We start from the raw sequence: 27,354 nt of genomic DNA on the forward strand, positions 1-27,354 counted from the left end.
TGAAATTATAAATGAATAATTAAGACAATAAAATTACTTAAAAAGTCTTTCCTTAAGCGCAACCATTACTCTCAATTTAACTGAAGATAAAATACTTTCGAAGTAACTTTGTTATCTTGATTATTCATTCATGATTTTAACAGTTTACTCCCTAGCGGTTTTGTAAATGCCGAAAAAATGTCGCAATTATACAGTATTAATGCGGTATATTTTTTCAGCATTTTTTCGGTTATTTTGGTTAGTTTTTTTATCGAAACATTACGGAACATTTACCGTAAAAATGCGAATAATTTACGCTCAAAATGCGAAATATTTACGCTAAATAATATTCTACATAGTATTTATTCAAAAACAGTATTTGTTTTTGCAAAGTAGCGATGGAGAATAAAAAGCAAAATTGGAAATTTTTCATATTATTCATTTCTAACATAGAAGTGAACTAAAAATAAAACCAAATCTTTAATAATTGTCCATTATATTAGAAAATATTCGGCAAAATTACTGTATTATTACGGTATTTATTTGGAATTTTTTGGGTAAAATTTGGGTATTAATGCGGTAATTGTATAGTATATTTTTAGTAACTGTACAGCATAAATGCAGTATATATACTGGATAACTACAGTATAAAAACTGGCCAAAACAACTATAGTTTAACCGCATTATTACCGAATTATAACGGTAAATATACGGCATGAGCATAAATGCCAAAAAATTACGGTATTTTTACGGCATTCTCAAAACCGCGAGGGCTTGTAATAATTCAGTACTGAAAAATTGACGATAAGTTGTAAAAAATAAAAACTGTTATTTATTCAAATGTGAAAAAACTTATTTATGTTAAAAGATTTGAATAAATATTACTTTAATAATTTTTTTTAATTATTAATATATTTACATAAATAATTAATTTTTGTTGAAACCGTGTTTGTATTTAATAATAAAATTATTATTATTGTTGAAAAATTTTTTTACTTAAAATTTTGACAAATTAATTTCGAATAAACAATCATAATAATATTAATTTATCCGATAATAGCATAAGAAAAAATTTTGAAAAATATAAAGTCATATTTTTTGTACGAGTAGACGCAAAAATGATAAAAATATTTTAAGAGCGTTAAACCAGAATTATTATGGTACATAATATTTAAAAAGCGTTGATGAAATTTGTTTACAAAGCATTAATTACAGTTAACAACTAATAGTGACTAACAAACGGAATATAGGATGATAAATAGAGTGTTGACACTGTTGGTAATAGATGTAATAAGTGTAACTGTTTGGCTGGTTTCCAAGAATAGAAATTGGAAATATTACAGCGAATGTTTTAGCTGTAGGAGATAGAGACAAATGAGTCAAGAGAGGGTAGCCTGCTAGTAATGAGAATGTAGATGAAATAGCTCATTTGATCAATAAATCATACACCCTCGGCGTTCTCTCAATACTAACGGTGTTAATTTCATTTTCGAGCACCATTAACGCGTTTCGCTAGAATCTATACCGAGCGCTACATCTATGCTCTAATAGCTATGGTAAATAGCTGGTACACGCATCAAGGCTACTGTCAAGTGGGGATATACATTCAATACCCATAAATTAATTTATTGTATACTCTTGCCCATTACGCACATGAATAAATTCGGGATAAGAACTGTTTGTTTGTGTAAATTTGATCTGAATCTCATTAATCTCTTGTTTACCATGGTTCCATTTTATTTATTTATGCAAAGTTCTGTTTTACTCTATATATAGGAATAATTTAGTTTTTATTTGTTGCGGCTGAAAATTTTTCGATAAAAAAGCTCCAGTCAATTTTTTTTTGACTTTGCTAAGCTTAAAAATGAACATATAGCCTTCCCTCTCCAAGATTCAGTTAAAAAACTTGTCGATTCTCAAAAAATGGTGACTCAATTCCTCGAATAGAGTTCTAAAAAAATAAGTTTCACAAAAACATTACCATCAAATACATTCTCTTTTTTCTCTAGATGCTATAAAATGTTATAAACTCCCAGCTTCACTCGTTCCTCGAGTTTATACCCACGCTATCAGTGACTCGAAGAATGAAAGTATCGCTCGCATCACTAAACGGTATCATCATTATCGCAATACGCTTTTGGCTATGCTTTATACAGAGCCTCAATTTACCGTATCGCGATTATCACGATTCAGATGGATCTTGGCATTGTGCGGCCGTGTTGCTATAATAGCGATTCCGTTTTATTATAATTACTGTTCTACTAATTCATTCATGTCAAAGAGCTTATTATCTCAAATAATTTATTTTATCAATATTCAACCCTTCAAATTTACAGTATGGAGTGGATTAATTTTCATTTTCAACTTTTAATATGTTACGGACCAGATAAACACTTCATATTCCATGGTAATCATAGTAATAGTATTGAGATTACTTTTTATACAATGATCTGATATTAATTTTTAGTTTAATCAACTTATAAATCAATTTTTTTTTTATAATTCTACTGCGTTGATAAGGAAAAACAATGTACATTATGTATTGTATTAAATAAATAAAATTTTTGTTTTTATAAAAGTCTTTTTTAGCATAAATGATTTGATCCCATACTGTTTTATACAAAAATATGTTATTGTATGAAATACGTACAGTAATAAAGGAGTAGAAATTCTATTAAAAAATTTTTTTCTTATGATATTTGACTTTTTTAAAAGAATATTTCGATATTCCAATCTTCTAGGCTAATAATAATAATATTTGTAAAAATCAAAGAAAAAAGTCATATAAGATAAATTCCAACAATACTGCTGTAAGTCATTATTTAAACATTTTTAAACATAACCCAATTCTTGACTGTCATAATCTACACAAAAATTTTTAACTAATCATGCTACAAAAGGAATTTGTATTTATGTTAATAACAACAATGTACCAAAAAAAAAAATAATCTACAATAAAATATAATTAATATTTAATTAAAGACAACTAATCATCTGTAAACCATAGCAATATAGACACTCGATATCCGAATACATGTGGATCGTGATAATAATCGTGCATAGGCATATGCACATTTAAAGTATAGTCATGCGAGGATCGTGATCATCACTAAACTGTATCGTGGTAATAGCAATACTTTTTTCTCCGTGCACCATAAGATGCAGCGTGTTTCGGAGAAGGTTTTAGTATATGATATGTTGGTAATTACTTATCCGGAACCTATATTTTTTTGACTTAGAAATAATGAATTTGTATTGTAACTAAATTTATTCTATCCGATTGTTATTTGTTTGAAATAAATTTTTTAGTTCTATCGGTTATGTTTATGTACTAGGCAGATTTCTTCACTTATGAAACCTGCAATTTCTTTAACTGAAACTTTCAATGCTCATTACAAATTTTTTTTTCATATCAATTATTATTCATTTTTATAAGAAAGACACGGAAATGTTATAATGATTGTACATTGAAAGTTACAATGAATATTAGCTAGAATAATTACATGGATAAAAGGTATATGCCAATTCGATAGAATTGGGAATCTGTGCAAGTGAAAACAATATTCTAATTAAATTTCAAGTCTAGATCTAAAAATGCAATTCTATAAAGCGCCCAGCGGAGTGGGCGAGTAACAGCTAGTTTTTAAATAAAAAATGTAAATTGCAAAATTAACAAGTTATTTTTTCATTGTCGTGTATAGCTTGATATAGTCAAGCATAAAAATTGGTTGAGTTACAAATTTACTCACGAAAAAATACTCATTGAAATGCTAAATATGAAAGAAGTAAATTCAAATGTCGATAAAGTTATTTCTTGATACAAAGTTGTTCACATTTTCATCTAAGTTATTTATTCTGTATCTTACGACACTTGTTGAAACTGAACGTTTAAATATTTAAAGCCAATCGAAACATTTCAATCAACGATTGCTGAGACAGATAAATCTGTTGGCATGCGTTCAAATCGCAAATTTCAATCACTGTAAAAATGTTGCTTACTTATTTTACTACGAATGAACAATCTTTATTTTTTGTAAAAAATTCAATACTTACGAAGTCAAATAAACTTGATATTTCAAATAAATTCATTAACGTAACAACTTTTTACAAGCGAATAAATTTTTGTTCTGAAGTAACATAATGATTCAATTTATTAAAGTGCATTTAAATTTCTGATTAATTAAAATATTTACTTGGATTATGATTATAAGTAAATCTATAACAAGTGAATTTCATTACTTAGATTGAATTTTTTTTTTGTTTTTGGATAAATTAAAGTAAATGTAATAATTACACACAACACTAAGTTAATAAATCTCGTTGAGCAGCATCTCTCTATACTGTAGGTGTATCACGCTCGATGAACTTTATTATGTCTATAAATGTCCTGGCTATCAAGAGTTGTGGTAATACGTGAGCACCATGGTTAGTGCTTCCTGTCATCACTAAAGTCAATGTACTTGCGTGTTAGTTATTAAATTAATATCCACCACACTCTACAAAATCCATTAACGCTTTCTTAAATTAATTGTCAAGATACTTAATGTGCTCTCAATAATTTTATTATTTTTCATTTTTCTCAATTAAGAGCTGAACGTTTTTATGAAAAATTATGTAGGTATAGTACAAAAAATAGAGAATGTGGTTAAGATCGTAAATTTATTTTTCCAGGCCACTAAGTTTCTTCATTAGTACCCACTTGCTTTATAAAAGTCTCATAATTTTTAGAATCTGGAGCCACTAAGCGGCCAGATTACTACTACGTACCTCGCGTGTATCAACCTAACCCCTTATTCATTATAATTTAGTTCAAAAAAATTGATAGTATTTTACAAAAAAGCTTTAATTACTCTCAACTCTTGTTTGCATTGTTTAAAGAATAAAATCTCGGAAAATAAAGTTAATTTACTGTTAATCGATATTTTTTATGTAGAATAAAAAGTTCGAATTTGCTCCAATTATGACTTCTGGCTTTGATAAATGTTTTTTTTTTATTTTGGTAAAAATAATTTTTACAAAGACTTTAAAAGTTAAATTTATTTTAACAACCAATAATTTAATATTGTTTTCAAAATTATTATTATTATTATTATTATTATTACTAGCAATCTTGCAGTCACTATGTGACTGCCGTGACTTGTGAACTATAAATAAATAAAATTTTGTTTTATTAAATAATGATTTTTGTTAAATTGCACTATACTTTCTTAATTATCAACGTTTTTAAAGATATAAGCTCATTCCGATGTTACACTCATCAAGAGCTTTCATTTGAGTACCCACATGCATTTTGATATATTTTTCATTTAGACATATATATAATATATATAAATACATGAAAAATTGATGTGGGTTCTCAAATAAAAGGTCTCGATAAGTATAACATCGGGATGAGCTTATATAATCAAAAATATCAATATTTCCCAAGATACAAGGTCATTTCTTAATTATTGACATTTTTAAAGATATAAGCTCATTCCGATGTTAAACTCATCAAGAGCTTTTATTTGAGTACCCACATGCATTTTGATATATTTTTCATATATACATATATACAGGGTGTCCCAAAAGTTACGGACGCCATTGTAGCATCTGATGAAAAAAATAATTCTGAGACGAGAAGTCCTTAGCCATTTTTCAATTAACCGCATAGATAATTAATTATTAATTAAAAATAACGTTTCTTTATTTGTTAGAGAGAGAGCGCCAGTGTCCAGTAAAGTATGTGCCAAACAAAGACACAACTAACTGTATGACTAACTAGTTTCTATAGCTAACGTAGTCACACATATTTACTTACACATTCACACGTACAAGCGTCTTCGTTGGAATGCACTTGACTTGACACTAGTGCTCTCTCTCTAACGCATAAAAGGACGTTATTTTAATTAATAATTAATTATCTATGCGTCTGATTGAAAAATGGCTAATGACTTTTCGTCTCAGAATTATTTTGTTTATCAGATGCTACAATGGCGTCCGTTACTTCTGGGACACTCTGTATAATGTATATAAATATATTAAAAATTGATGTGGGTACTCAAATGAAAGGTCTCGATGAGTGTGACATCGGGATGAGCTTATATCATTAAAAATGTCAATATTTCACAAGATAAAAGGTCATTTCTTATTTATCTAGAGATTGAGCATTTTCGAATGCAGCCTAAATACTTATCATATAAATTGAATATTTGTGAGAATGATATGAAACCTTGAAATGGCACAAATTCAAGTCAAGACCTTTCCAATGACACTAAATTTCACTAAAAAAAACCGATTTTGTCATATGACTATCGTGGACACAAAATTTTTCTTATTCTCTTAATAATATAGATTATTATTATTATTTCGATTGTAAAAGTTTTGTTATATCAGCATATATTTAATTTCAATTAATTATAAGAAATAGACGAAGCTTTATTTTCCCGGAAAATTGGTGAAAATAACGATGTCAGCATCAAAACTTATAATTGATTACAACAAAAATGAGAAGATTAAATTTGATAAATAATTTAATGAAATTGAGCAAAGAATGTAAATGAACAAAAGGTCAAAGTGAGCTGAAGGTTGAAATTCACTAAGTTATGTGATTCGTTAAGCACTGGAGAAGTTTCCCTTTATCCCATGGGACTGACCCTTCCGCTCCATTTTACTTGCTCTGTAACGACAACCGGTTGCACAGTTACCGTGTCTCACTCTCGCTCCTCATTTCATTCTCTCGCTTGTACGCGGCCATTCATTCTCCAACCCTCTCTGTCTTTTTCCGATCGCCGTCAAGCTATTGGTAGTTTACTTCGTAGTGGAAGAAAATATAGTATACCACCAACACAGCCTCTGATGCGATTAATTTAAGGTGACTTAGCTCTTGCATTTATCATCAACGCGTGAAATAGAATTTTCGATGGCCACACAGTGCATTACACATTTTATTAAATTTTGATTGCATACAGTCTGTATGGGTCATTCTCTAGATATCGATCAACTTAAACTTTCATGATAGTATTGCTAATCAAAATATCTTTTGAAAATCAAACCTAAAGGTAAAAGTGGTTCATTTTGAAAAGAATGAATAAGAAGATTATTAAAAATATAGATAAAATATTAAATCAAATTTTTTGTTTTTATGTTATGCTTGTACGTTTATTACTTCATAACTCTTTTACACGCTGGCTGGGATTTATCTTTTATAACGTAGAGGAATCTTGGTGCTTTAATATCTCTCTAAAAGATATGACTAAGATAAAAAAAAAGATAAATAAAACCAATCCAATACTTGTGTATGTCTCATATAGACTATTATGAAGTCATAACTTGCATTATTTACCTAGTAAAAAATGACTATGTTATTCGATAAATTAATTTCTAATGGTTATACGAATTAAATTGTATTAACATTCCCTACAAGATTTTGAGGCAAAAAAGTTGATTCATTAATTATTTTTTTAGAAATTATGAATTTTTAAAGTTACATCCCTGTGTGTCCAGAATAAGTCAGACTAGGCTTTAAAACTTTAGATAAATTAATTTCTAATGAAGTTGTAGAAATCTCCAAGCTAATCAGGGAAAAAACTTTTGCTATGGTCATATATATCTGTGTCAAATTGTTCCGTCAATACATGGCTTGATATGTAAATTGGCCATATATGCACTGACAAAAAAATTAACTTGATTCAAGAGAAAAATTCTTGAACAAAAAATATAATTTTGAAGAGGGTAATTGTATTGAGTCAAGACGAAAAATTTTTGAATCAAGTAAAATTTTCTTAAATCAAGAATTTTTCTACTCAAATCAAGAATATTAAGTTCTTCAAAATTATATACTTGATTCAGGAAAATTTTTTTTCCTGTTTGGACATATCTGACTTGATGTGGCTGTATATATATACCCATATCAGGTTTGATTGTTTGATTGTTTGATCTGGTCATACACGGAAAAAAGTAAACTGTAATAAATAACAGTCGATTTATAATAAGTAATGATCAACTGCTAAAAATTACCATTTCAAACAGTAAAATCGTGATTTTACTATTGACTTTATAATATTTACCATTTAAACGTTACAATTTACTCTTTACATGGAAGAAAATACTATTTCAAACAGTAATATTGGCTATGTAAATGTCTAAAATGTTAAAGTATAACAATTAAGAATTCAGACTTTGATATTTATCATTTCGTACCTAAAAAATGATGTTATGATATGTAAAAAGTATAAAATAAAGTTACTAAATTTCTAATACAAGCAACGTCAATATTTACAAAGTAAAATGGTAAATTTTAAACGCAACGCTAAAAATCAAACTGTAATTATTGACTTGCTTGAACTGGTAAAATGTATATTTTAAAAGTATAATTTTTACTGTTTAAAATGTTAAATTCTCCCAGAGTGAGACCTCCTTCTTTCATCTGAGTTCCCCTTCTCCTCACAATATGGATTATATATTGAAATGGCAATTTTTACTGTTTGAAACTGTAATTTTTTAAGATGAAAGAGTCGTTATTTACTATAGTGACAGCTACTAATCACTTATTTTGGATATTAAATTATAAATTGTGGCTTTTATACTTTCTACATTAAGTTCTGTAATATTTATATTTTTGCCACCCTGATGTCCGCTTTACTGTTTGAAACTATAAAAATTAACCGGAATCCGAGTGAATATTACAGTTTACTTTTTTCCGTGTATATGTTCAAGTTCAAAGAATCTTCATTAATATATTTACAGTTACAAGTTTTGTATATAATATTGTTGCTTTATAATTCCTGTCCTAATGGACTCTACTTATAATAAAATTTACATTACATATATTTGTAAAGAGTATGTTATTTATGATTCAATATTTATTTCGTTTTTAGAAAAAATTTTTATCAAAACCTAAATTAATCATCGTTTATTGCCTTACTTACTAGTTAACAAAGCCTTACTTACTAAATAAACTATATACATAATCAATGGTAGCCCTTCGGCTTATTTCTTTATAATTAGCATTTGATGAGGAACTTTGTACTTGTTCCATGGATTATATTCAATGTTACATATATTACTTAGAATTTCTAGTGTATTAAGTTTATTTTCATAGAATTTAATAGTATGATTTTTGAATATTTCTTTAATCGTAGGCATGTTTAATTCTTTATGTAAATCTGTTATTTTTGTTCTGGGTTTTGTATTATTTATCATTTTTAAACATTTGTTCTGTATTCATTGTAGCTTATTGTAGTGATTTTTACATATGTTATTCCAAATGGGGCAAGCATATAATAATATTGGTCTTCTGCACATTTTATAGATAATAAGTTTATTTTTTAGCATGATATTATTACTTCTGTTAATTAACGGTCATATACGTCCATCCTATCTGGTTTTTAAACCCAACGTAGTGTTGAAAATTTCCGACAGATAGCGCCTGACCTCTAAATCTTCTCCTTACAAGACTCGTGAAAAAATTTTCTTATACGACCACATCAAAAAATTAATTTACTGAAAGAATACGAGTTTTAAAACAAGAAATTTTTGAATACAGATATTTTGTTCTTTACAAAATAATTTTTTAAGATAAAGAATCTTTCTCTTGAATTCAGCACTTTTTTCAATGTAGTACAATTAAATAAAATATCTGACAAATACTGAGTACAAAAATGGCAACCAACGGGTATCGCCATTAGTCTCTATATGACCGCAAGCACGGATGCATATATGACAACGAGGATGTGCATTAATGTCGCGCGTGCTTCGGTTAAAGACCGAGGATATGCGGAGAGAGCCAAACTCGAGGAAACCACACAATCTGCCGGGGACCGCAACAATGTCTGCATAGTAATCATCGAAAATACGTCACGCGCTGGATTAACAGCTTTCTCAATTTATTTACTCAACACTTTCAATTTACTCCGCCTCAATCCAAACCATAGCTCGACTATCGCAACAGTACCGAGATCCAGAAGTGCACGAAACCTAAACTCACGTCTGACTAATTCCGGCCTTTTCTACTTGAGTTACGTGACATTAAATGGCTGCATGAAATATCACACCTCAACTCACCACTTGTCTCGTAGAATTAAAGCAATTTGTTTCGGGATGTATGCTCGACTTTTTTACAGGATTTAAAAAAGTCAGCGAAATTAAACTACCTGGTGGTTCTGGAATGGGAATTTACGTAACTAAATATTTTAAATTTGCAGCTTGAATTCGAGTACGTATCTCTCAATATTGTTATCAGCGCCAAACTCGATACTGAAGCTCTGAAAGTTCACGAAGCCAAAGAACCTGGTATTGAGTACCAATCAAGTACCTTACCTTACGATTGTAATGCTAACGTTAGTAATTTCAAGTTTGAAGTTAAGGAGAAGAAAGTCTGCTACTGTTGTGAAAATTTTAGATTGCCCGTGTAAAAAAAAAACTTAAGTCATAAAAGAGTCATAAGTTTATGATCCTAAACGTTACACAATTTAGGACACTTTTATGACAACTTCATGACACCAAACCGAAATGAAATTTAGATTTTAGAAAAATATTGTCGCACTTACTTAAAAAAAAATGTTATAAAAAGTACTTTTATGACAATTTTAGGATACTTTGATGACAATTTTATGAATTTTAGGATAGTTTTATGACAATTTTATGAATTTTAGGATACTTTTATGACAACTTTTTGACAATTTTAGGACAGTTTTATGAATTTTAGGATACTTTTATGACAAGTTTTTTTTTACACGGGATTTTAAATTGCTATGGCGGGCTTTTTTAAATTTTTTTATCGAATTTTATTCCGTCAATTTTGTTATTTGTTCCGTAATTTTGTTATTTTTCGAGAAAATTTATTAAAATAATAAAAAAAATGATTGTTATTTTACAATTTAATACCTCAGACTTAAATCTCGTTAAAGGAGATGATTTAACGATTATTTCAGAAATTACTCTACGAAATGAGTTTGTATGATTGATTATTATTCCACTAAAATTTCCAACCGAAACCTTCTAAGTAACAGTCGTTGTACTAATAATTGTCACCCGTAACTATCAATATCATTGAAGCAATTACCAGACAAATAACCGAAGTATATTACTATCTAAAGGCTTCTTGAACTAGTGGAGCTTCGGGTTTCGCTATTAAAATAACCCCTCAAATAATTGTCGAGTATAACTGAGGTTAATAACAGCAATTAAGTATTGTAGGAGACAAGAGCTTTAATAAAAAATAAATTTTCAAAATAATGTGAAAAATTTTCCTAAAAATTGTTTTCAATATAAAAATTTATGTTTCTAATTGTAATTTTTGGAAATCAATTATCTAAATAATAATTAGACAGTAAGTATTCTAGAAAATAATTTGACAAATGATAAAGAGCGATAATGATAACAGTATTTATTACGATACAGCAGCCAGACTAAGGTTTAAAATAATAAAATGAACTAGATAGCTGATCGCGAGTGAGTTAATTAAATTAAAATGGTTATAAGTGACTATATAGCATCTAATGGAAGTTGTTCAAGGCCTTGGAATCCGCGGTTCAACGCGGCATGTGACTCGGCGGTATGTGACTCGGCATTACCGGCACTGCGACGTCTGGCTTCCGCGGCGTCCCAAATATGTCGTTCTGTTTTGCCCTCTCCATACATATCTCAGTCACATATATATCCTAGCATATGTTCAGATATTATATATATATATATATATATATATATATATATATATATATATATATATATATATATATATATATATATGTACATACTCATGCATATTAATACGCACATAAATGCGAGTTCATGGTTGTGTGTAGCAAGATATCTATCTATGGATGTATGGAGATGCTGAAATTATTGGCAGCCACGAGGATAATTAGATTTATCGGGTTATGCGGTGTCGAAGGAGATTGCCGGGGCTCGGGATAACTCGCGCGGTTCGAGCTTTGCGACGGATTACCTTGGGTGTCAAGAATCAATTAACTTTTCAATTTCATTCAAGACTACACCGTTAAACCCACTCGATCATTATTCTGTTGTTTCATTTGTTTACACCACAAATTTAAGGTTTAATTATGTCAATTAAAAATATTTTAATTATTTTTATTTATTTATTTATTATGCCAAGGCTAATTGCCATATGGCAAGATTTAATAGTACAATGGTTTTATAAAATATATAGTAGATAAGTAGTAATAACATAACAATGCGCTGTGAGTACAGTATCTATATTTGATAATAATAATAATAATAATAATAATAATAATAATAATAATAATAATAATAATAATAATAATAATAATAATAATAAAATAGATTTCTTGAGAATTTATAACAGTGAAATGTTAATAAGACAATTTATAATCGAATTATAATTATTGAAACATACTCCGAAATCTTAAAATATAAATTAAGAAATAAGAAAAATTTTTTCTGACGTTCACCCAAGTCAAAATTTAAGTCGTAGATTCAACAAATTGAATGTTAAAACTGTAAATTTGACGTATTGAATGTTAAAAATATCAATTTTGAATGTTTAAAACGTCAGTTTAACGTATTGGACGTAAAAAATATAGATTCAACATTTTTAAAAAAGAGTAAATTCAAAGATACTCCAAGTACCACTGGTTCTCAATTAAACACTAGCTTGTCTTCTTAAACAGCCGTATACATTCGAAAAAAAAACATTTTAGAAATCATTCCACAAGTAAAAAATTCGGACTGAGTATTTTTATCGAACAGATAGTAAAATTTCAACCAAAAAAATGAAATTTTTCTTAACAGAATTGAAAAAACATTTTTCATCGAACTTCTGTTTAAAAGCATAGTTATCTGAATAGTCTTGATATTACTTATTTTCACTCTTTATCGGTTTGAATTACGCTCACAATATATTGAATACGTTCAAATAACGATTTTAACGTCCATTACGTTGAACTTACGTTTTCAACGTCTAATACGCTAAGCTTACGATTTGAACGTTCAATACGTTGAATCTATGATTTAAATTTTAACTCGGGCAATGAAAAAAAAATTCACTTGATTCAAGAGAAAAATTCTTGACTTTTCTTGATTTTTTTTTTTTTTTTGATAAAAAAGTGTTAAAAAACTATCTTTTAAATCAAATTATTAAAAAATCGTCAAGCGAAAGTTTTTTTTATTCATGATTTGTAATTCTCGATAACTACATAGTAGCCGCAGGTTACCGCTAGAAACTAAAGTTTTTATTCATTGCTATGTAATAATTTTCAGTATTACATGCCTCTCGTTTTAACGCTATTTTTTATTATCAAGAAAGAAAATAAAAAATTTACTAGAGAATTTTTGAGCGGGAATTGAATAATTTATTACGTTTTCAATGTCCGACATTTACATGACAAAACTTCATAACTTTATTCTCGAATTAATTATTCATTTAATCGTTCGAAAATTTTCTAATACTTTGTTGATATTAATAACGAAATAAAATATTGAAAAATTGGAGCGTGTATTTTATTAAAAATTCATCTGACTATCAATAAGGCAAGTTAAATGTTACAAGATTGAATAAAAATAAGTTCGAAGGATTTAAAAATATATATATACTGAGTCTAAAAGTTCAACTAATTTATTACTCAGAAGAGTTTATTTTTATTTATTTACATCGATCGGCTTGACGGATAACAAATCCAGCTGCAAGTGAATTAAAGAAATAAACTTTGGATGAAAATGAACTCTGTTCGATAACACGAAAACGAATAATATGTATAAGTATATTGAATTCTCTATTCGTACTAAAAATAATTAAGTATCTTGATCCAACTTTTTTAAGTTAAAATTATCGTTAATCTACCGGAAAAATTTTCCTTTTAATGTCGTTTTAATTATGACTTCAAGTTATATATTACTTAACATTCATTCAACTAAAATTTTAACCTGATTAATTACTGAAACCCATAAATATTAATCTCCACTTTTCGGCAAAGCTCTCGTAGTTGTAATGCAGCTTATTTCACGCAGAATATAATTATCTGGAAGTTCTGAGCATTTATTCATAAAAAGATAAAATAGTTCATACTTTATGTTGTACTGGCGCGCGCTTAAATAACCATTAATAATACTTTTTAAATTTATCTTTTTTATTTCTCATTAGAGAGTTTTAAATAAAATGGTCTCCTGTGGTCTTAATGTAGTTTAATACCGGCTTATTTACTATGTAGTTCAATAACTTACGCGAACCGACGTCACTTAAAGTTTTGACTGGATATTTATTAGTTGGAAAAATTTAAAGCTCCAACATTCTTCGCAAAGAATTATCACACTGACGCTGAGAGAGTATTATTATATTTATGCAATTATTAGAAAAAAATCAAAACATAAATAATTGGACACGGGTAATATTTAGAGTTTTATACGAAATTTTTAACCCTTGATTTCTAAACTTTTCATTTATTTCACTAGCTGTTACTCGCCCACTCGGCTGGGCGTTTTATAAAATTTCATTTTTAGATCTAGACTTGAAATTTAATTAGAGTATTGTTTCGACTTGCACAGATTCCAAATTCTATCGAATTGGCATGCACCTTTTATCCATGTAATTATTCTAGCTAACATTTATTGTAACTTTTAATGTGCAATCATTATAACATTCCCGTGTCTTTCTTACAAAAATTAATAATAATTGATATGAAAAAAAAAATTTGTAATGAGCATTGAAAGTTTCAGTTAAAGAAATTGCAGGTTTAATAAGTGAAGAAATCTGCCTAGTATATAAACATAACCAATAGAATTAAAAAATTTATTTTAAACAAATGACAATCGAATAGAATAAATTTAATTACAATAAAAATTCATTATTTCTAAGTCAAAAAATATAGGTTCCGAATAAGTAATTACCACCATATTATATACTAAAACCTTCTCTGAAACACATTGCATCTTATGATATAAGTATTGTTTTGATTGATTCAGTAGTTTTCGCAGTATAACCGGACAAAACCAGCTCTCCATTTATTAGTATAGACTAGCTGTTACTCGCCCACTCCGCTGGGCGCTTTATAGAATTGCATTTTTAGATCTAGACTTGAAATTTAATTAGAGTATTGTTTTGACTTGCACAGATTCCCAATTCTATCGAACTAGCATGTACTTTTTATCCATGTAATTATTCTAGCTAATATTTATTGTAACTTTCAATGTGCAATCATAATAACATTCCCGTGTCTTTCTTACAAAAATGAATAATAATTGATATGAAAAAAAAAATTTGTAATGAGCATTGAAAGTTTCAGTTAAAGAAATTGCAGGTTTAATAAGTGAAGAAATCTGCCTAGTATATAAACATAACCAATAGAATTAAAAAATTTATTTTAAACAAATGACAATCGAATAGAATAAATTTAGTTACAATAAAAATTCATTATATCTAAGTCAAAAAAATATAGGTTCCGGATAAGTAATCACCACCATATCATATACTAAAACCTTCTCTGAAAAACGCTGCATCTTATGGTATAAGTATTATTCCGATCGGTTCAGGAGTTTTCGCAGTATAACCAGACAAAAAAACCGGCTCTCCATTTATTAGTATAGAATTAATATAGTGAATTAATATTGTAATAATATTTAATTAATATAGAATCCATTAATTAGTATAGATTAGAAGACAGAAGTCAACCATGTATTTGTGAGCTCGATAAGTTCAAAACTTTGTAACGAGTCTTTTAAGCTTGAAAATAATGTAAAAAGAAAGTTTCAGAATTTGTCTGCATCGTTAATCAGTTTCGGAATTTTTTTTCAATGACTTATTTTTTAATCTTATTGCTATGAAAATTTATTGAAAAGTTGCAATATTACAATATTTTTTTTTAAATAGAGTTCGTACAATGAATATTTTTTTATCATCAAGTAGAATTAATATCATCTTCCTCTTAAGCTAATAATCATGACTTATGATCAAGATGAAATGATAAAAAACAGCGCTAATTTTTTTGTTCTCTGAATAAGTTAGTTTTAATGAACCGTAAAAATAACACAAGTTTAATAGAGGAATTGAGTTTTCTCCCAGGGAAGACGTTTACTTAAGTTACCTCAGTGATCACGTGCAATTCATTAGCAAATATTAGTGATTGCCCAGTATAGTTGATTCCTGGATATCTTCAGCTATTTACTTACTAGTTATTAAATTCACCGAGTGTAATTATTGAATCAATCATGAATCAAAACATAAATAAGAACATGAGAACAATTATTATTGCTATTTTTTCATCATAATTGTAAGCACCAGATTTATTATTTATTTAGTAAATATTAATAAAATCATATCAGCCATAAGTCGTGATAAAACTATCAAAAAAATAATTAATTACGATCAAATCAATGTAAATCCATAAAAATTGTGACTAAGGAGTAATTTTTTTATGAAATGGAATTTTTAGTAAATTTTATATTAAAGTTGAAATTTTTTTCCAGTTTTTACGAAGTATGAGTTTGACAATTTTCGATTGAAAGGCTAAAAATTTTTTCAGTGTAAATTTTGATAAAAAAATTTCAGGGTACATAATTGTTCATATTTTTGAGAAAAAATTATTGAAATTTAAAATAAAATAGATTTCTGCAATATTTTTTTATTTATGAATAAATATTAAAAGCCAAATTTTGTATAATAGTCTTTTTTTTAACAGCATAAATGATTTTTTGTATAAAAATGGGAACTAATTTTTTTTTTTTTAATAAATTCACACTACAAATCACCTGATTTTTTTGTCACACTCCCCGCAACCACTCAAGCCTGTCCCCCTTTGATTAAAAATACAATTTTTAACAAATCAAAAGATTATATTAAAGTATATTGCATCTGATAGAATTCTGATTCGATTTTTATCATTTGATTCGCAATCAAAGAAAAAATATTAATATTAATGAGCAAGAATGAACATTCGTGATAATTAAAGTTCATCATGGTAAATTTAATACTTATTTGAGCAGAAAACTATCATTGTAAGTAAGAAGCTAAAAAGAATTGAAATCCTCTATTGAATAGTCTTTGATAGATATCTTGAAAAAGGCATACTTTTTACTTGACTGACTGACTTTAAGCACAAAGCTGCTGGTTCTTATTCTGGTTCTCGTTATATTGAAGTTCTGGTTTCGGTTGAGAATCTGCCGCTACTCAACTGTGGCTTTCTCTTTGAACGAAATGATTTTCCTTTTCCTACAGTCAGTAAGAAACAGCTAGTGATATTTGAGACACTTCTGAGAACTTGTGTATCGTTCTTTGTGATAAGTCTCCAATTTCTTAGAATCACTTTCAAGTAAATGGCAAACGAAATCTCAACAAATGAATCTCATTTTATAGCAGAGATTTTATTTAAATTTTAAAACTTTAGAGACCGATTCTTTTTTTCTTATTGTCATTTGTTCACTTCTTCATTTATTTATCACCGTTGAAATAAAAAGCAGTTGAAAAACTGGAGACAAGAATATAGCGCGAGATTTTAAAAAAGTTTTTGCCAGGAATTTGTCAAGAGGTATTATGAGTAAAATAATTGAAAGGATTTTAAAATATATGGTATTGAAATAAATCTTTTCCGAGCATATACCACAAAGTACTTTTAAGTGCTAAGTAGTTAGGTATTCCACAACTACTAGGGAAGGGGTGCAGCAACGTGGTTAAAGTTTGGAGCCGAACAAGTAGAGCGTAATGAGCGACGAAAGCTGAAAAGAGGAAGGTAGAAAGCGGAAACTGGGGTTGAAATACTGTCGCGCGGAAAAAGCTACCAGAAACTGAGTAAGAGTTTAAGGTAATACATATACACCGGTAGAGGACGAGAGCAACCATGAAACGGAAAAGTTGGACTTGACAACGTCGAGAAGTCTCAAGAGTCTCTACCTGTTCCAAATACCGACTAAATTTCAAAACAAATTCAAAACTACTTCAAGTCGAATAAACTAAAATTATTTTTGTAACAATAATATAACCTTATATCATGACAATGTTATCTTTTCCCAGTTACAATAATTAGCAATTGTTATCTTACAAATAGTTGGAATTTTTTTTAAAATATAATAATATTGGTGGCAAAGTTTTAGATAGTGACTTGGATTATACTCAATGTTCATTTATTTACTTATTTTTTGGTGATCGAACTGTTGCTCTCTATAACCACAAGGAAAAAAAAATTTCGTTCTGGTAACCTAACTGTAGAGTTACCACAACTATACATAGTTTACTGTTCGTTGTAGAGTTACAGTAACAAAATGTTATTTAGTTCTGATAACTAAATGTTGTTGAACTCTCAGAGCTCTACGGGATTGTTCTCAGAGCCAAACGGTATAGTTGGGAGCGCTCTACGTTGCGCAGTAGTAGAGTGCGCTTGACATATTTCATAACTTTCTAAAATGACAAACAGAATTATTTTGTTACACATCCATATTATTAAAAATATATGAGGACAATTAAGTTTCCAGTTTATTTATTTAAGGAAATAGGTTTTTTTTTGTCAAATTGAATTTCATTAGAACAGTTTTGTATTTATGGTTTTTCAAGGTTCATTTGCAGTGACTGTTAATTTAATTTATTAGTTGAATATATTGTGATAAGTAATAAGTTATCGGAATACATTAAAAAGATCCCATTTAACACAAAATAAAATTTGTTTTCGTTTATTTATCTTTTCTTGTGCATATACGGCAGTGATTTTATGTACAATATTTATTGGTATAATTAAGAAAATAAGATAATTTTGTGACGACCATATTTTTATTTTACAAATAATTTTTATTTGTAATATAAGTTCTATTATTATTTTATTTCTATTATAATACTATTCTTATTTGTCATATACAATTATTGTTGGCAGTATAAATTCATTCTGCCGGTTTTATTATTTATTAAATTATCAATGCTAAATCGTAAAAAAAATTATTAAACAGACTGCCAAAAATTTGTTATAGTCTCAGAACGATCCTGTAGAGTTGTGAGAGGTAAATAACGTTTAGCTCTCAGAGCTCAACGATGTAGAGTTGCAGGAGCCAAACGGTATTGTTACCATAAGAAAACGTTAACCTACTGGAACTTTTTACAACTAACTAACTACTATAGAGTTCCTATAGCAAAATTTTTTTCTCCGTGCATGTATTTATACATAAAATTATTAATACATTTCTAAATAATGCATGGCAATAATGAAATAGTAATAATAATAAATTGTGTTAAATTTTAAAAGCTATAAATATAAATAGAAAATACCAATTAAATCGACGATATTGTATTTTTATATTTAAAAATTTTTTAATTCATTTATTGGTAATTTGACCGTATCCGTGAAAAATTTTTTTCATATGGACACACAGAAAAAAGAAATATGTGTGTGTACCAGAGTACACAGGTAAGAAGTGAAACTTCTTTATGACGTATCATTTTTCTACTATTTACAACTTCACAGAAATTGGGTAGTTATATGCAATAATTTTATAGAATTCAAAATGAATAAATAAATCATTAAAAACGAATAATTAAAAAAGATGAACGTATACATATTTTTATTTTCTAAGTGTGTTTTGCTTTATTTTTAAATTACTATTTAATTTTTTTTTTTAATTGTTTTTAAAATTAATAATGTTTACTAGATTTATTATTTACGTCACTATAATGAACTTTGATTAAAAAAAAAACAACATGGTGCGTAACCGAAAATCGTGACGATTTTTTTTTACATTGCTATAAAATTTCTCTCATACGTCGATAAAGAAGTTTTACTTCAAAAAATGTTCTTGAATCAAGTATATAATTTTGAAGAACTTAATTTTCTTGATTTGAGTAAAAAAATTCTTGAACTGATAAATTTTTTTTTGATTTAAGGAAATTTTACTTGATTCAAGAATTTTTCTCTCGAATCAAGTTAATTATTTTTTCAGTGCATATGATCATAGTAGAAAATTTTATGCGTCTATTTATGGTCTGACATATCCATATATAATTATTTGACCAAAGATAGCATTGAAAATTTACATCAGAATGCGCATGATCACTGAATCGTCTCCAAACAAGAAAGTTAAATTGAAAGTGTTTAGTTATAAAATAACAATCATTTGCTTACGCTTCTTCAAAGTTTGTCCAACTTTAGTTATTAATTTAATCAACTACAAAATCAACTTTTGTTTTATAAAAATTTAGTCATAAATTTTTTATTACATATCCTTGAAAGTTGATCTAGAAGTTGGCCTATCATTTGAGTTCGAGTATTCTATACATAAAGAAAAATTTAATCTTAATTTTGAAAGTACAAGTAATTACCTTAATACCTTAGTAATTACCAATTATTACAAGTTATAACCTTACAACGAAAAATAAAATAAAAAATTTAACAGATTTATTTATTAGTAATAGTATGAGCTAAGTGGGATTATACTAGCTTGTGATTTACGAGAGTACATAAACGTGAGGAGGAATAGTTTCAATGGAAAATATCATCTGTACCATGATTCGAGATGAATCGACAATCGTTGGAATTGTGCCAATGGTATTCGGCAGTACTATGACGGAAGAGATTGCTGAAAGGACTTCTGTAAGGTTAGAAAGGGTTGTAGTGTAAATGGGCATTGGGTCGACGTTCCAGCCGTAAACAATCGTGTCAGTCGGTTGGTAAATCGTAACATAGAGCTGAGAGAATTTACTTCGAAAATTCCAGGCAAATACAGAACGCTCAAGCTTACACAACAAACTACGATAGTCTAAAATCGCAGGAACGCTTACAAAGTCTGCCGGAAGTAATTCGAGAGTAACGAGTTATTTGTTGTCATTGCCTAGTCCCAAACTTGTTGTCGTGTTATATACAAACAGAGGAATGTTCAACTCGGTTAATATAATCTACTGCGCACCTATTTCATCGACATGCTAACTAATATCGTCCTTACTTTACTTCTCATCAAACTATCTTCCCCAATATCCGGATTAATTGATTCAAAATTTAATTCAACATTCCGATAACTAATTTCTACTTATTTTCATCAGTTTAATTCCAGTTAAATTAAGTTAAAACAAAAAAATGTAACAACATTCAGTTTCAATTTTTTCGGTTCAATTTTTTTAATTTTTTAAATCGGAATCTTAACCTTTGATTTATTTTATTTTTTATTTTTTTGGGATAAAAAGATACATACTATTTTTATCATATTAACGAATTGCTCATCAAAGTATCAAATTTTTTTACATACATTTATTTTTTTCATACCAAACATCATTAAGCACGTTGATATTTTGAATTTTTCATTAATTTTTTTCTTCAACATACACAACAAACAATTTTGCGTCATTGCGTCAAAAAATTTTGTGTTAAATATTTAACACTTTTATATGTAAATTTAACATTTATTGTGTTAAATTAATACAAAAAAGTGTTAAATTGATACAAAAAAGTGCTAAATATTTAACATAAAAATTTTTAACACGAAATTTTTTGACACATTGACGCAAAATTTTTTACTGTGTACAAAAGATTTTTTTTCTTAAAATTTGGACAGTAAAATATCCACAGAAAAAAAATTTGACGCTTTAAATCGAAAATTGTCATGCTTGTACATTCAATAAATAAGAATTTTTTGAATAAATATTTATAAGATAAAAAAATACTAACTTGTTATAAATAAGAAAAATTTTTCCGTGAACCTATATGAGCTACATCAATTGCTTGTTAATTCAATTGTAATTAGTACACAGAAAAAAAATTTACTTGAATCAAGTAAATAATTTTGAAGAATTTCGACTTCTTGATTTGAGTAGAAAATTTCTGAAACTAAGAAATTTTTCTTGGTTTAAATAAATTTGACTCAATTCGAGAATTTTACTTTTTGTTTCAAGGCAATAAAACTCTTTAAAATTATTTTCTTGGTTTAAGAACTATTTTCTTGATTCAAGATAATTTTTTTTTCAGTGTCAGACAATATTTGAAATGAAAAAGAGTTTCCAGTATGTAAAAAGAATAATTTTCTCGATAATATTTTTCAATTAATTACTTGATAATTGGCAGTTTGTCTGGATTTAATGACAGGGTTTTACAACGCACAGAGGGCACAAATCTCAAGAAGAAAACAAGTGACATCAATAAATACTTGAAGCCACTTGGCGTTCGGTATACATAAGCGTTCCTGCGACAAGAGTCTCTTCCTATTTATCAAGTGGTCTAAATGAAGGCTCTGAGCCCCGAGTCTTTACAAACAGTTTGTATGAGAGCTAGAAAAACATGTGTGTTGTTATATACAGCCAAGGGATATGAGCCCAGCACCGAGAACAGTAAAGAGCGAGCCGGAAAAAATACAAATAGGAAAAAAAAAGAATAATGGTTACCGCGGCGCATGAGAGCTTCTGAAGGAGAGGTTACACGAAGAAGCAACGAGACAAACAGAAAAATACACAAAGCCTTTGACTGTGTGAGTTTCAATGAAAACGAGAGGGTGGAACGCGTCGAGAGGGTTACAAGAGGATGAGGACTAAAACAGGTGCGCGTGTAGGCGAATGAATGCACTTTTCTCAGATTATATCGGCTGTGTACTTTTGTATGTACTGGGTTACCTTTTTTTTTCTTTTCTCTTTTATTCCAGTAACTTTTTGCATTTTTTTAACCTTTTGTATTGTTTACAGGAGGCGGTCTCTTTATAATAGTTGTTTCGAATTACATTAGCTTTGCCGAGCGTAGACGCAATTCGATTACCTGGAGTGGACGTGTACATTTGTTCTCAAGTAACATCCTCGGGGATATTCCAAGCTGAGACACCCTGTTACTGAGTAAATCAGACGTTGTTACGTCGATGGTGTATCGTCTACTGTGAGGAAGGAATCACTAAACATTAATGGACCGTGTGATCTTGATTATTATGCAGGAAATTAATGTTATGTGAAAATTACCGAAATTACCGAGACCTAACAATTTGTAGTTGTGTTAATAGATACATTGAAAAAATGAACCATTTGATTTAAGGAGGTTCCGTAAAAAATTACTTTTCTGACAATATTCTTCAATTTTTGAATACGCGTACTTTTAAGGAAGTCCTTTCGCTCCAGTTGAGTCACAACAACTTTTCCCAAAATTATTGAAATTTTGAAAATTAGAAAAAAAAAATAGTTAAATACAAAAATTAATTTGACTCTTGTAAATCAGCTGTTAGTAACCTGTCCGTGACTTGGCAACGCTATATATCGGTTGTTTACATTTTCATTTGCACAATATAACCTTAACCATGTTTAAGTTTTTGCAGTCAGTGTAAATAAATAAATTAATTAAAAATCTTTAGTCATAAAACTGAATGCTAGTATTTTTTAATTATTGATTTATTTTTCAATTATGAAATATGAAAATTTGTTAACAATAAATTAATTAATAAATATGTATGAAAAACATAAGTGCGTTAAAGTTTAGTTTGAATTTATTGAATGGTCTGAAGCTTGCGCGCTACTTCTGACGCCATTTAAATGTAAGTTACTCAAAAATTTTCTGTGATTTTATAATTTTAATTTCTCCATAAATTCCACGGCAACCTATATATTTTATTGCAAAAAATCAAACCTGAATATTTCGAAAACCTTATTTTGAGTTTTTTTTTTCCCCATCTAATCGGTGGTTAATGCCATAATTCGAGAAAGTTGTTAAGGTCTGACTTTCTCGTAAGACTCGGAAAAAATACTAACACGTTTAGAAATTTTTTTTTCAAAAATATGCATGGTGAAGAATAAATTAAACCTCACTAGTAGATAAATAAGGACTTTAACTATTAGATAAAACTTAATTTTATGCATAATCTAATATTTTTTATTTAACATTGATGGCGAAAGGGAGGTCCTTAAGTGTCCTCTAATACGAATAATTTTTTAGATAAATTTCATAAAATCTATCTATTGCATTGGCCTTTGTGTCAAAATTCACATAGAATTTCGTTACCATGTTAATTATTTAGTCGAGTAAGGCTTAAAAATGACATTGGTTTGGAAGTTTATATATATATATATATATATATATATGTATATATATATATATATATATATTTATTTATGCAACATAACACGCGGCTTGTGAACATGATAACTCCTAAAATTCTTAATGAATCTTCATGAAACTTGGTAGACTTATTCCGCAGACAATTAGCTTGAATGAGTTCAAAAATGAGCTAAATCCATCCAATAGTTTAGAAATAGCAGCCATTTAAAATTTTCGAAAATGTAAAAAGTTACCTGTTTGGTAATTTTACTAGGGAATAAATTTTCATTGAGAAATGATAGATCGTTTTTCTGTATCCCATTTAAAAACTTATAAAATTCTCTTTGATTTCACCTATAATAAATTTACTTTTCAATAATTACAACAAAAATGTACGAAGCTGAGCGTCATCTAAATCAGTTCTAATTATTTATAATATTGTTAGTAAAATCATGGATTATATGAAATCTACCTTCCATCTTGGCAGATGCCGAATGACCTTTTTTAAATAGTCTTGGCGGTGCTAATTTTCGATATATTAGCAATTAAAAATTGTACATCTAACATGTATTCCCTATCCTGACCGTAGTTAGATTGAACATTTTATTGAATAACAACCATATTTTTCTTAAGATTTTTTTTGAAAAACTGAAAATATTTCATTAAAGTTATAACAAGTATTTTTTATCAAAAATAACATAAACGAGCGATATTCATTTTTTTCTAAAAAATTTTTGAAGTTACTGACTCAATATATTACGCAAGTGGAAGTAAGTGAGTGATAATTTGTAAAAAGAGGCAACACTAGTGCGTGAAAAAAAAGCTAGTAGCCATAACCTATTGGTACATTTTTCTTGCCGATGAACCTCCTTAAAAGAATTAATTTCAAGAATTAAATTCTTGAATGATGAACTTTCAGTATTTTTTTTTCCCTACCATCGATATTGACACAGTTGTTGCATGATTTATTTTATTGAATATATCTATTTTAAATTACCTAAAAAAAGCTATTCAATTTACACACGTGTTCAATAAACACAAATTTAATTAATAGGCGATGAAAATATTCCTTTTTTTGTCTATCCGTAAATTTATACTTTAAATTAAAATAACCAGAATTGCTATCGCGATATGACGATACGAGTCATGTCATGTGTTTTTCTATCAACCCATCAATCATTTCGTACAGAATCAACATGAGTTGTAACGTGACGTGTAACAGTGCTCGACAAACCGCGATATTCAAAATTTATCTCATCGCCGGTCTGTCACAAATGCGCTTGTTTTTTTTATGAATTTTATTTTTTTATTTCGCATGCCCTGGTCATCACGGTAGTCGTTTAAAAAAAATGGTTGCTTAAAATACCCCGAGCGAGCTTTTTCATTCTGGCACCTCATTAGACTTTGATAAAACCTGGATAATGAGTTTTTCATGTTATCTCTGGCGCTTGTGCATCCTATCATTCATAAGAATATTTACATTTTTTTTGTTTTAACGTTATTACTTTTTTCCACTCTCGTAATTTTAAATTGTCATTGTTTATTTTATAAATTATTGCTTTTAGCTTTTTCTACAATTCACTATTGTCAATAGCAGTTGGAAATGTTTATTAAAAATTCGATTTTCATACAACAAATATTATTTTTATATTTTTAAAAGTTAATGTTTGTTTGCGATGTAACGTCGCTGTTATAAATTCTGTTGAACGCGAATGAATGACTTTTGATCAAGCGGAGGGTTTTTAAACCAACGTGAGTTAGTTGGAGCACGTTCAATTATTTATTTTTATTTTTTTCCAATGCATTGCTTAACAATCATTCTTATTTTCTTAAATGGAATATTTATCAATTTCAATGAATTTTTTTTCACGAAAAAATTATCATAATTTTTGTTCTAAATATTGAATGCCTGAAAGTTTTTTCATCTTTCAGTTGGATGGTAACACAGAGAAAACTTTTTTTCAGCTCACGTACAAAAGTAATTACTGTTAAATTAAGCAAGTTAATTAGTACGAGATTTTGGTGAGCAAAGGACGAGATATTCGGTGCATTCGTTTGTATTCAGGGAGTCATTCAAAACCTGTTGCTGTTGTTACTGGCTCAAAAAGAGAGAGCGAGCTTAAGATAGCATACGAAGACTAAGCGACTACTGTAATGGTAAGCTGTACTGAATTCTCGTGTGGACATATATTTCATCTCGAGATACCATCTATCCAAGAAATTAAAAAAAAAAAAGGAAATGCTATTGTGAGGCTGTCTTATAATTTAATTCGAACTTTTTAAATCCCGAAAGATTTTATTTTTCTTAATTACGTAAGGTAAGAGATCCTTTTATCCCTTTATTTATTTTAAATGAAAATAATCGATTCATGAATGAAATAATTATACAATCATAAACTTATAAATTTTTAAGTAATTTAAGTTTTTTTTTACTATTTTAATATTCAATTAAGCTTAAGGAAGTTCGAGCGTAATAAATGAGTCAAAATAGTGTTAAAATTTTTTTTTAATTTTAGTTTTCCCAATATTCGTCAAAATTCTTTATTTTAATTTATAATAATTTAAACAATTTAATAATTGATGATTTTTACTTATTTAATAAAGTAAAGTAATAAAATGACTTTGGTATTTATTACTTGCCGGAATAAATAAACAGATTTGGCAATAGCGCGCTTGATTATACCGATAACTGAGACGAGGATGAGTGTGTGAGTAAAACATTTCTCTCTCTGTAACTATATTTCTATCCTTTTCTTTTTTCGCAGCTGTTGACGCGATGTTGTCAAATCTTTATTCGAATAAATGGCTGACGATAAACGAGTTACAAACATAAAATTTGACTTTAAATATTTCAAAAATTATATCAGTAATGTTTTATTATTGAATTGTTTTTATATTTTGCAATAATCCAAGTTTTTTGTGTATAGTTTTTTATCCGCTAAAGTTGGGAGGTTAATATTGAAAAAAATAATTAAAGTCTCGACAAAAGTTTGTCCGCCATAAGAGCCCGTGTATACACGGAGAAAAACATTTTTCTATAGGAACTCTATAGTAGTTAGTTAGTTGTAAAAAGTTCCAATAGGTTAACGTATTCTTATGGTAACAATACCGTTCGGCTCCTGCAACTCTACGTCGTTGAGCTCTGAGAGCTAAACGTTATTTACCTCTCACAACTCTACAGGATCGTTCTGAGACTATAACAAATTTTTGGCAGTCTGTTTAATAATTTTTTTTACGATTTAGCATTGATAATTTAATAAATAATAAAACCGGCAGAATGAATTTATACTGCCAACAATAATTGTATATGACAAATAAGAATAGTATTATAATAGAAATAAAATAATAATAGAACTTATATTACAAATAAAAATTATTTATAAAATAAAAATATGGTCGTCACAAAATTATCTTATTTTCTTAATTATACCAATAAATATTGTACATAAAATCACTG

The 27,354-nt window shown here is 28.2% G+C and overlaps 1 protein-coding gene and 1 long non-coding RNA gene across 4 annotated transcripts in view; both read right to left on the minus strand.

The window, feature by feature from the left end:
- The window catches only part of LOC123269948 (acetylcholine receptor subunit alpha-type acr-16), a 262,893-nt gene that overhangs the window by 130,630 nt on the left and 104,909 nt on the right, over positions 1 to 27,354 (minus strand). The window lies entirely within an intron of this gene.
- Positions 657 to 26,624, minus strand: LOC123269949. Its single transcript, XR_006510504.1, has 3 exons — positions 26,588 to 26,624; positions 26,104 to 26,106; positions 657 to 752 (listed from the first exon to the last, which is right to left on the minus strand). It is a non-coding gene; the product is annotated as an uncharacterized LOC123269949 (long non-coding RNA).

This window comes from Cotesia glomerata, linkage group LG7 (genome assembly GCF_020080835.1).
Source record: "Cotesia glomerata isolate CgM1 linkage group LG7, MPM_Cglom_v2.3, whole genome shotgun sequence".
Lineage (NCBI taxonomy): Eukaryota > Metazoa > Arthropoda > Insecta > Hymenoptera > Braconidae > Cotesia > Cotesia glomerata.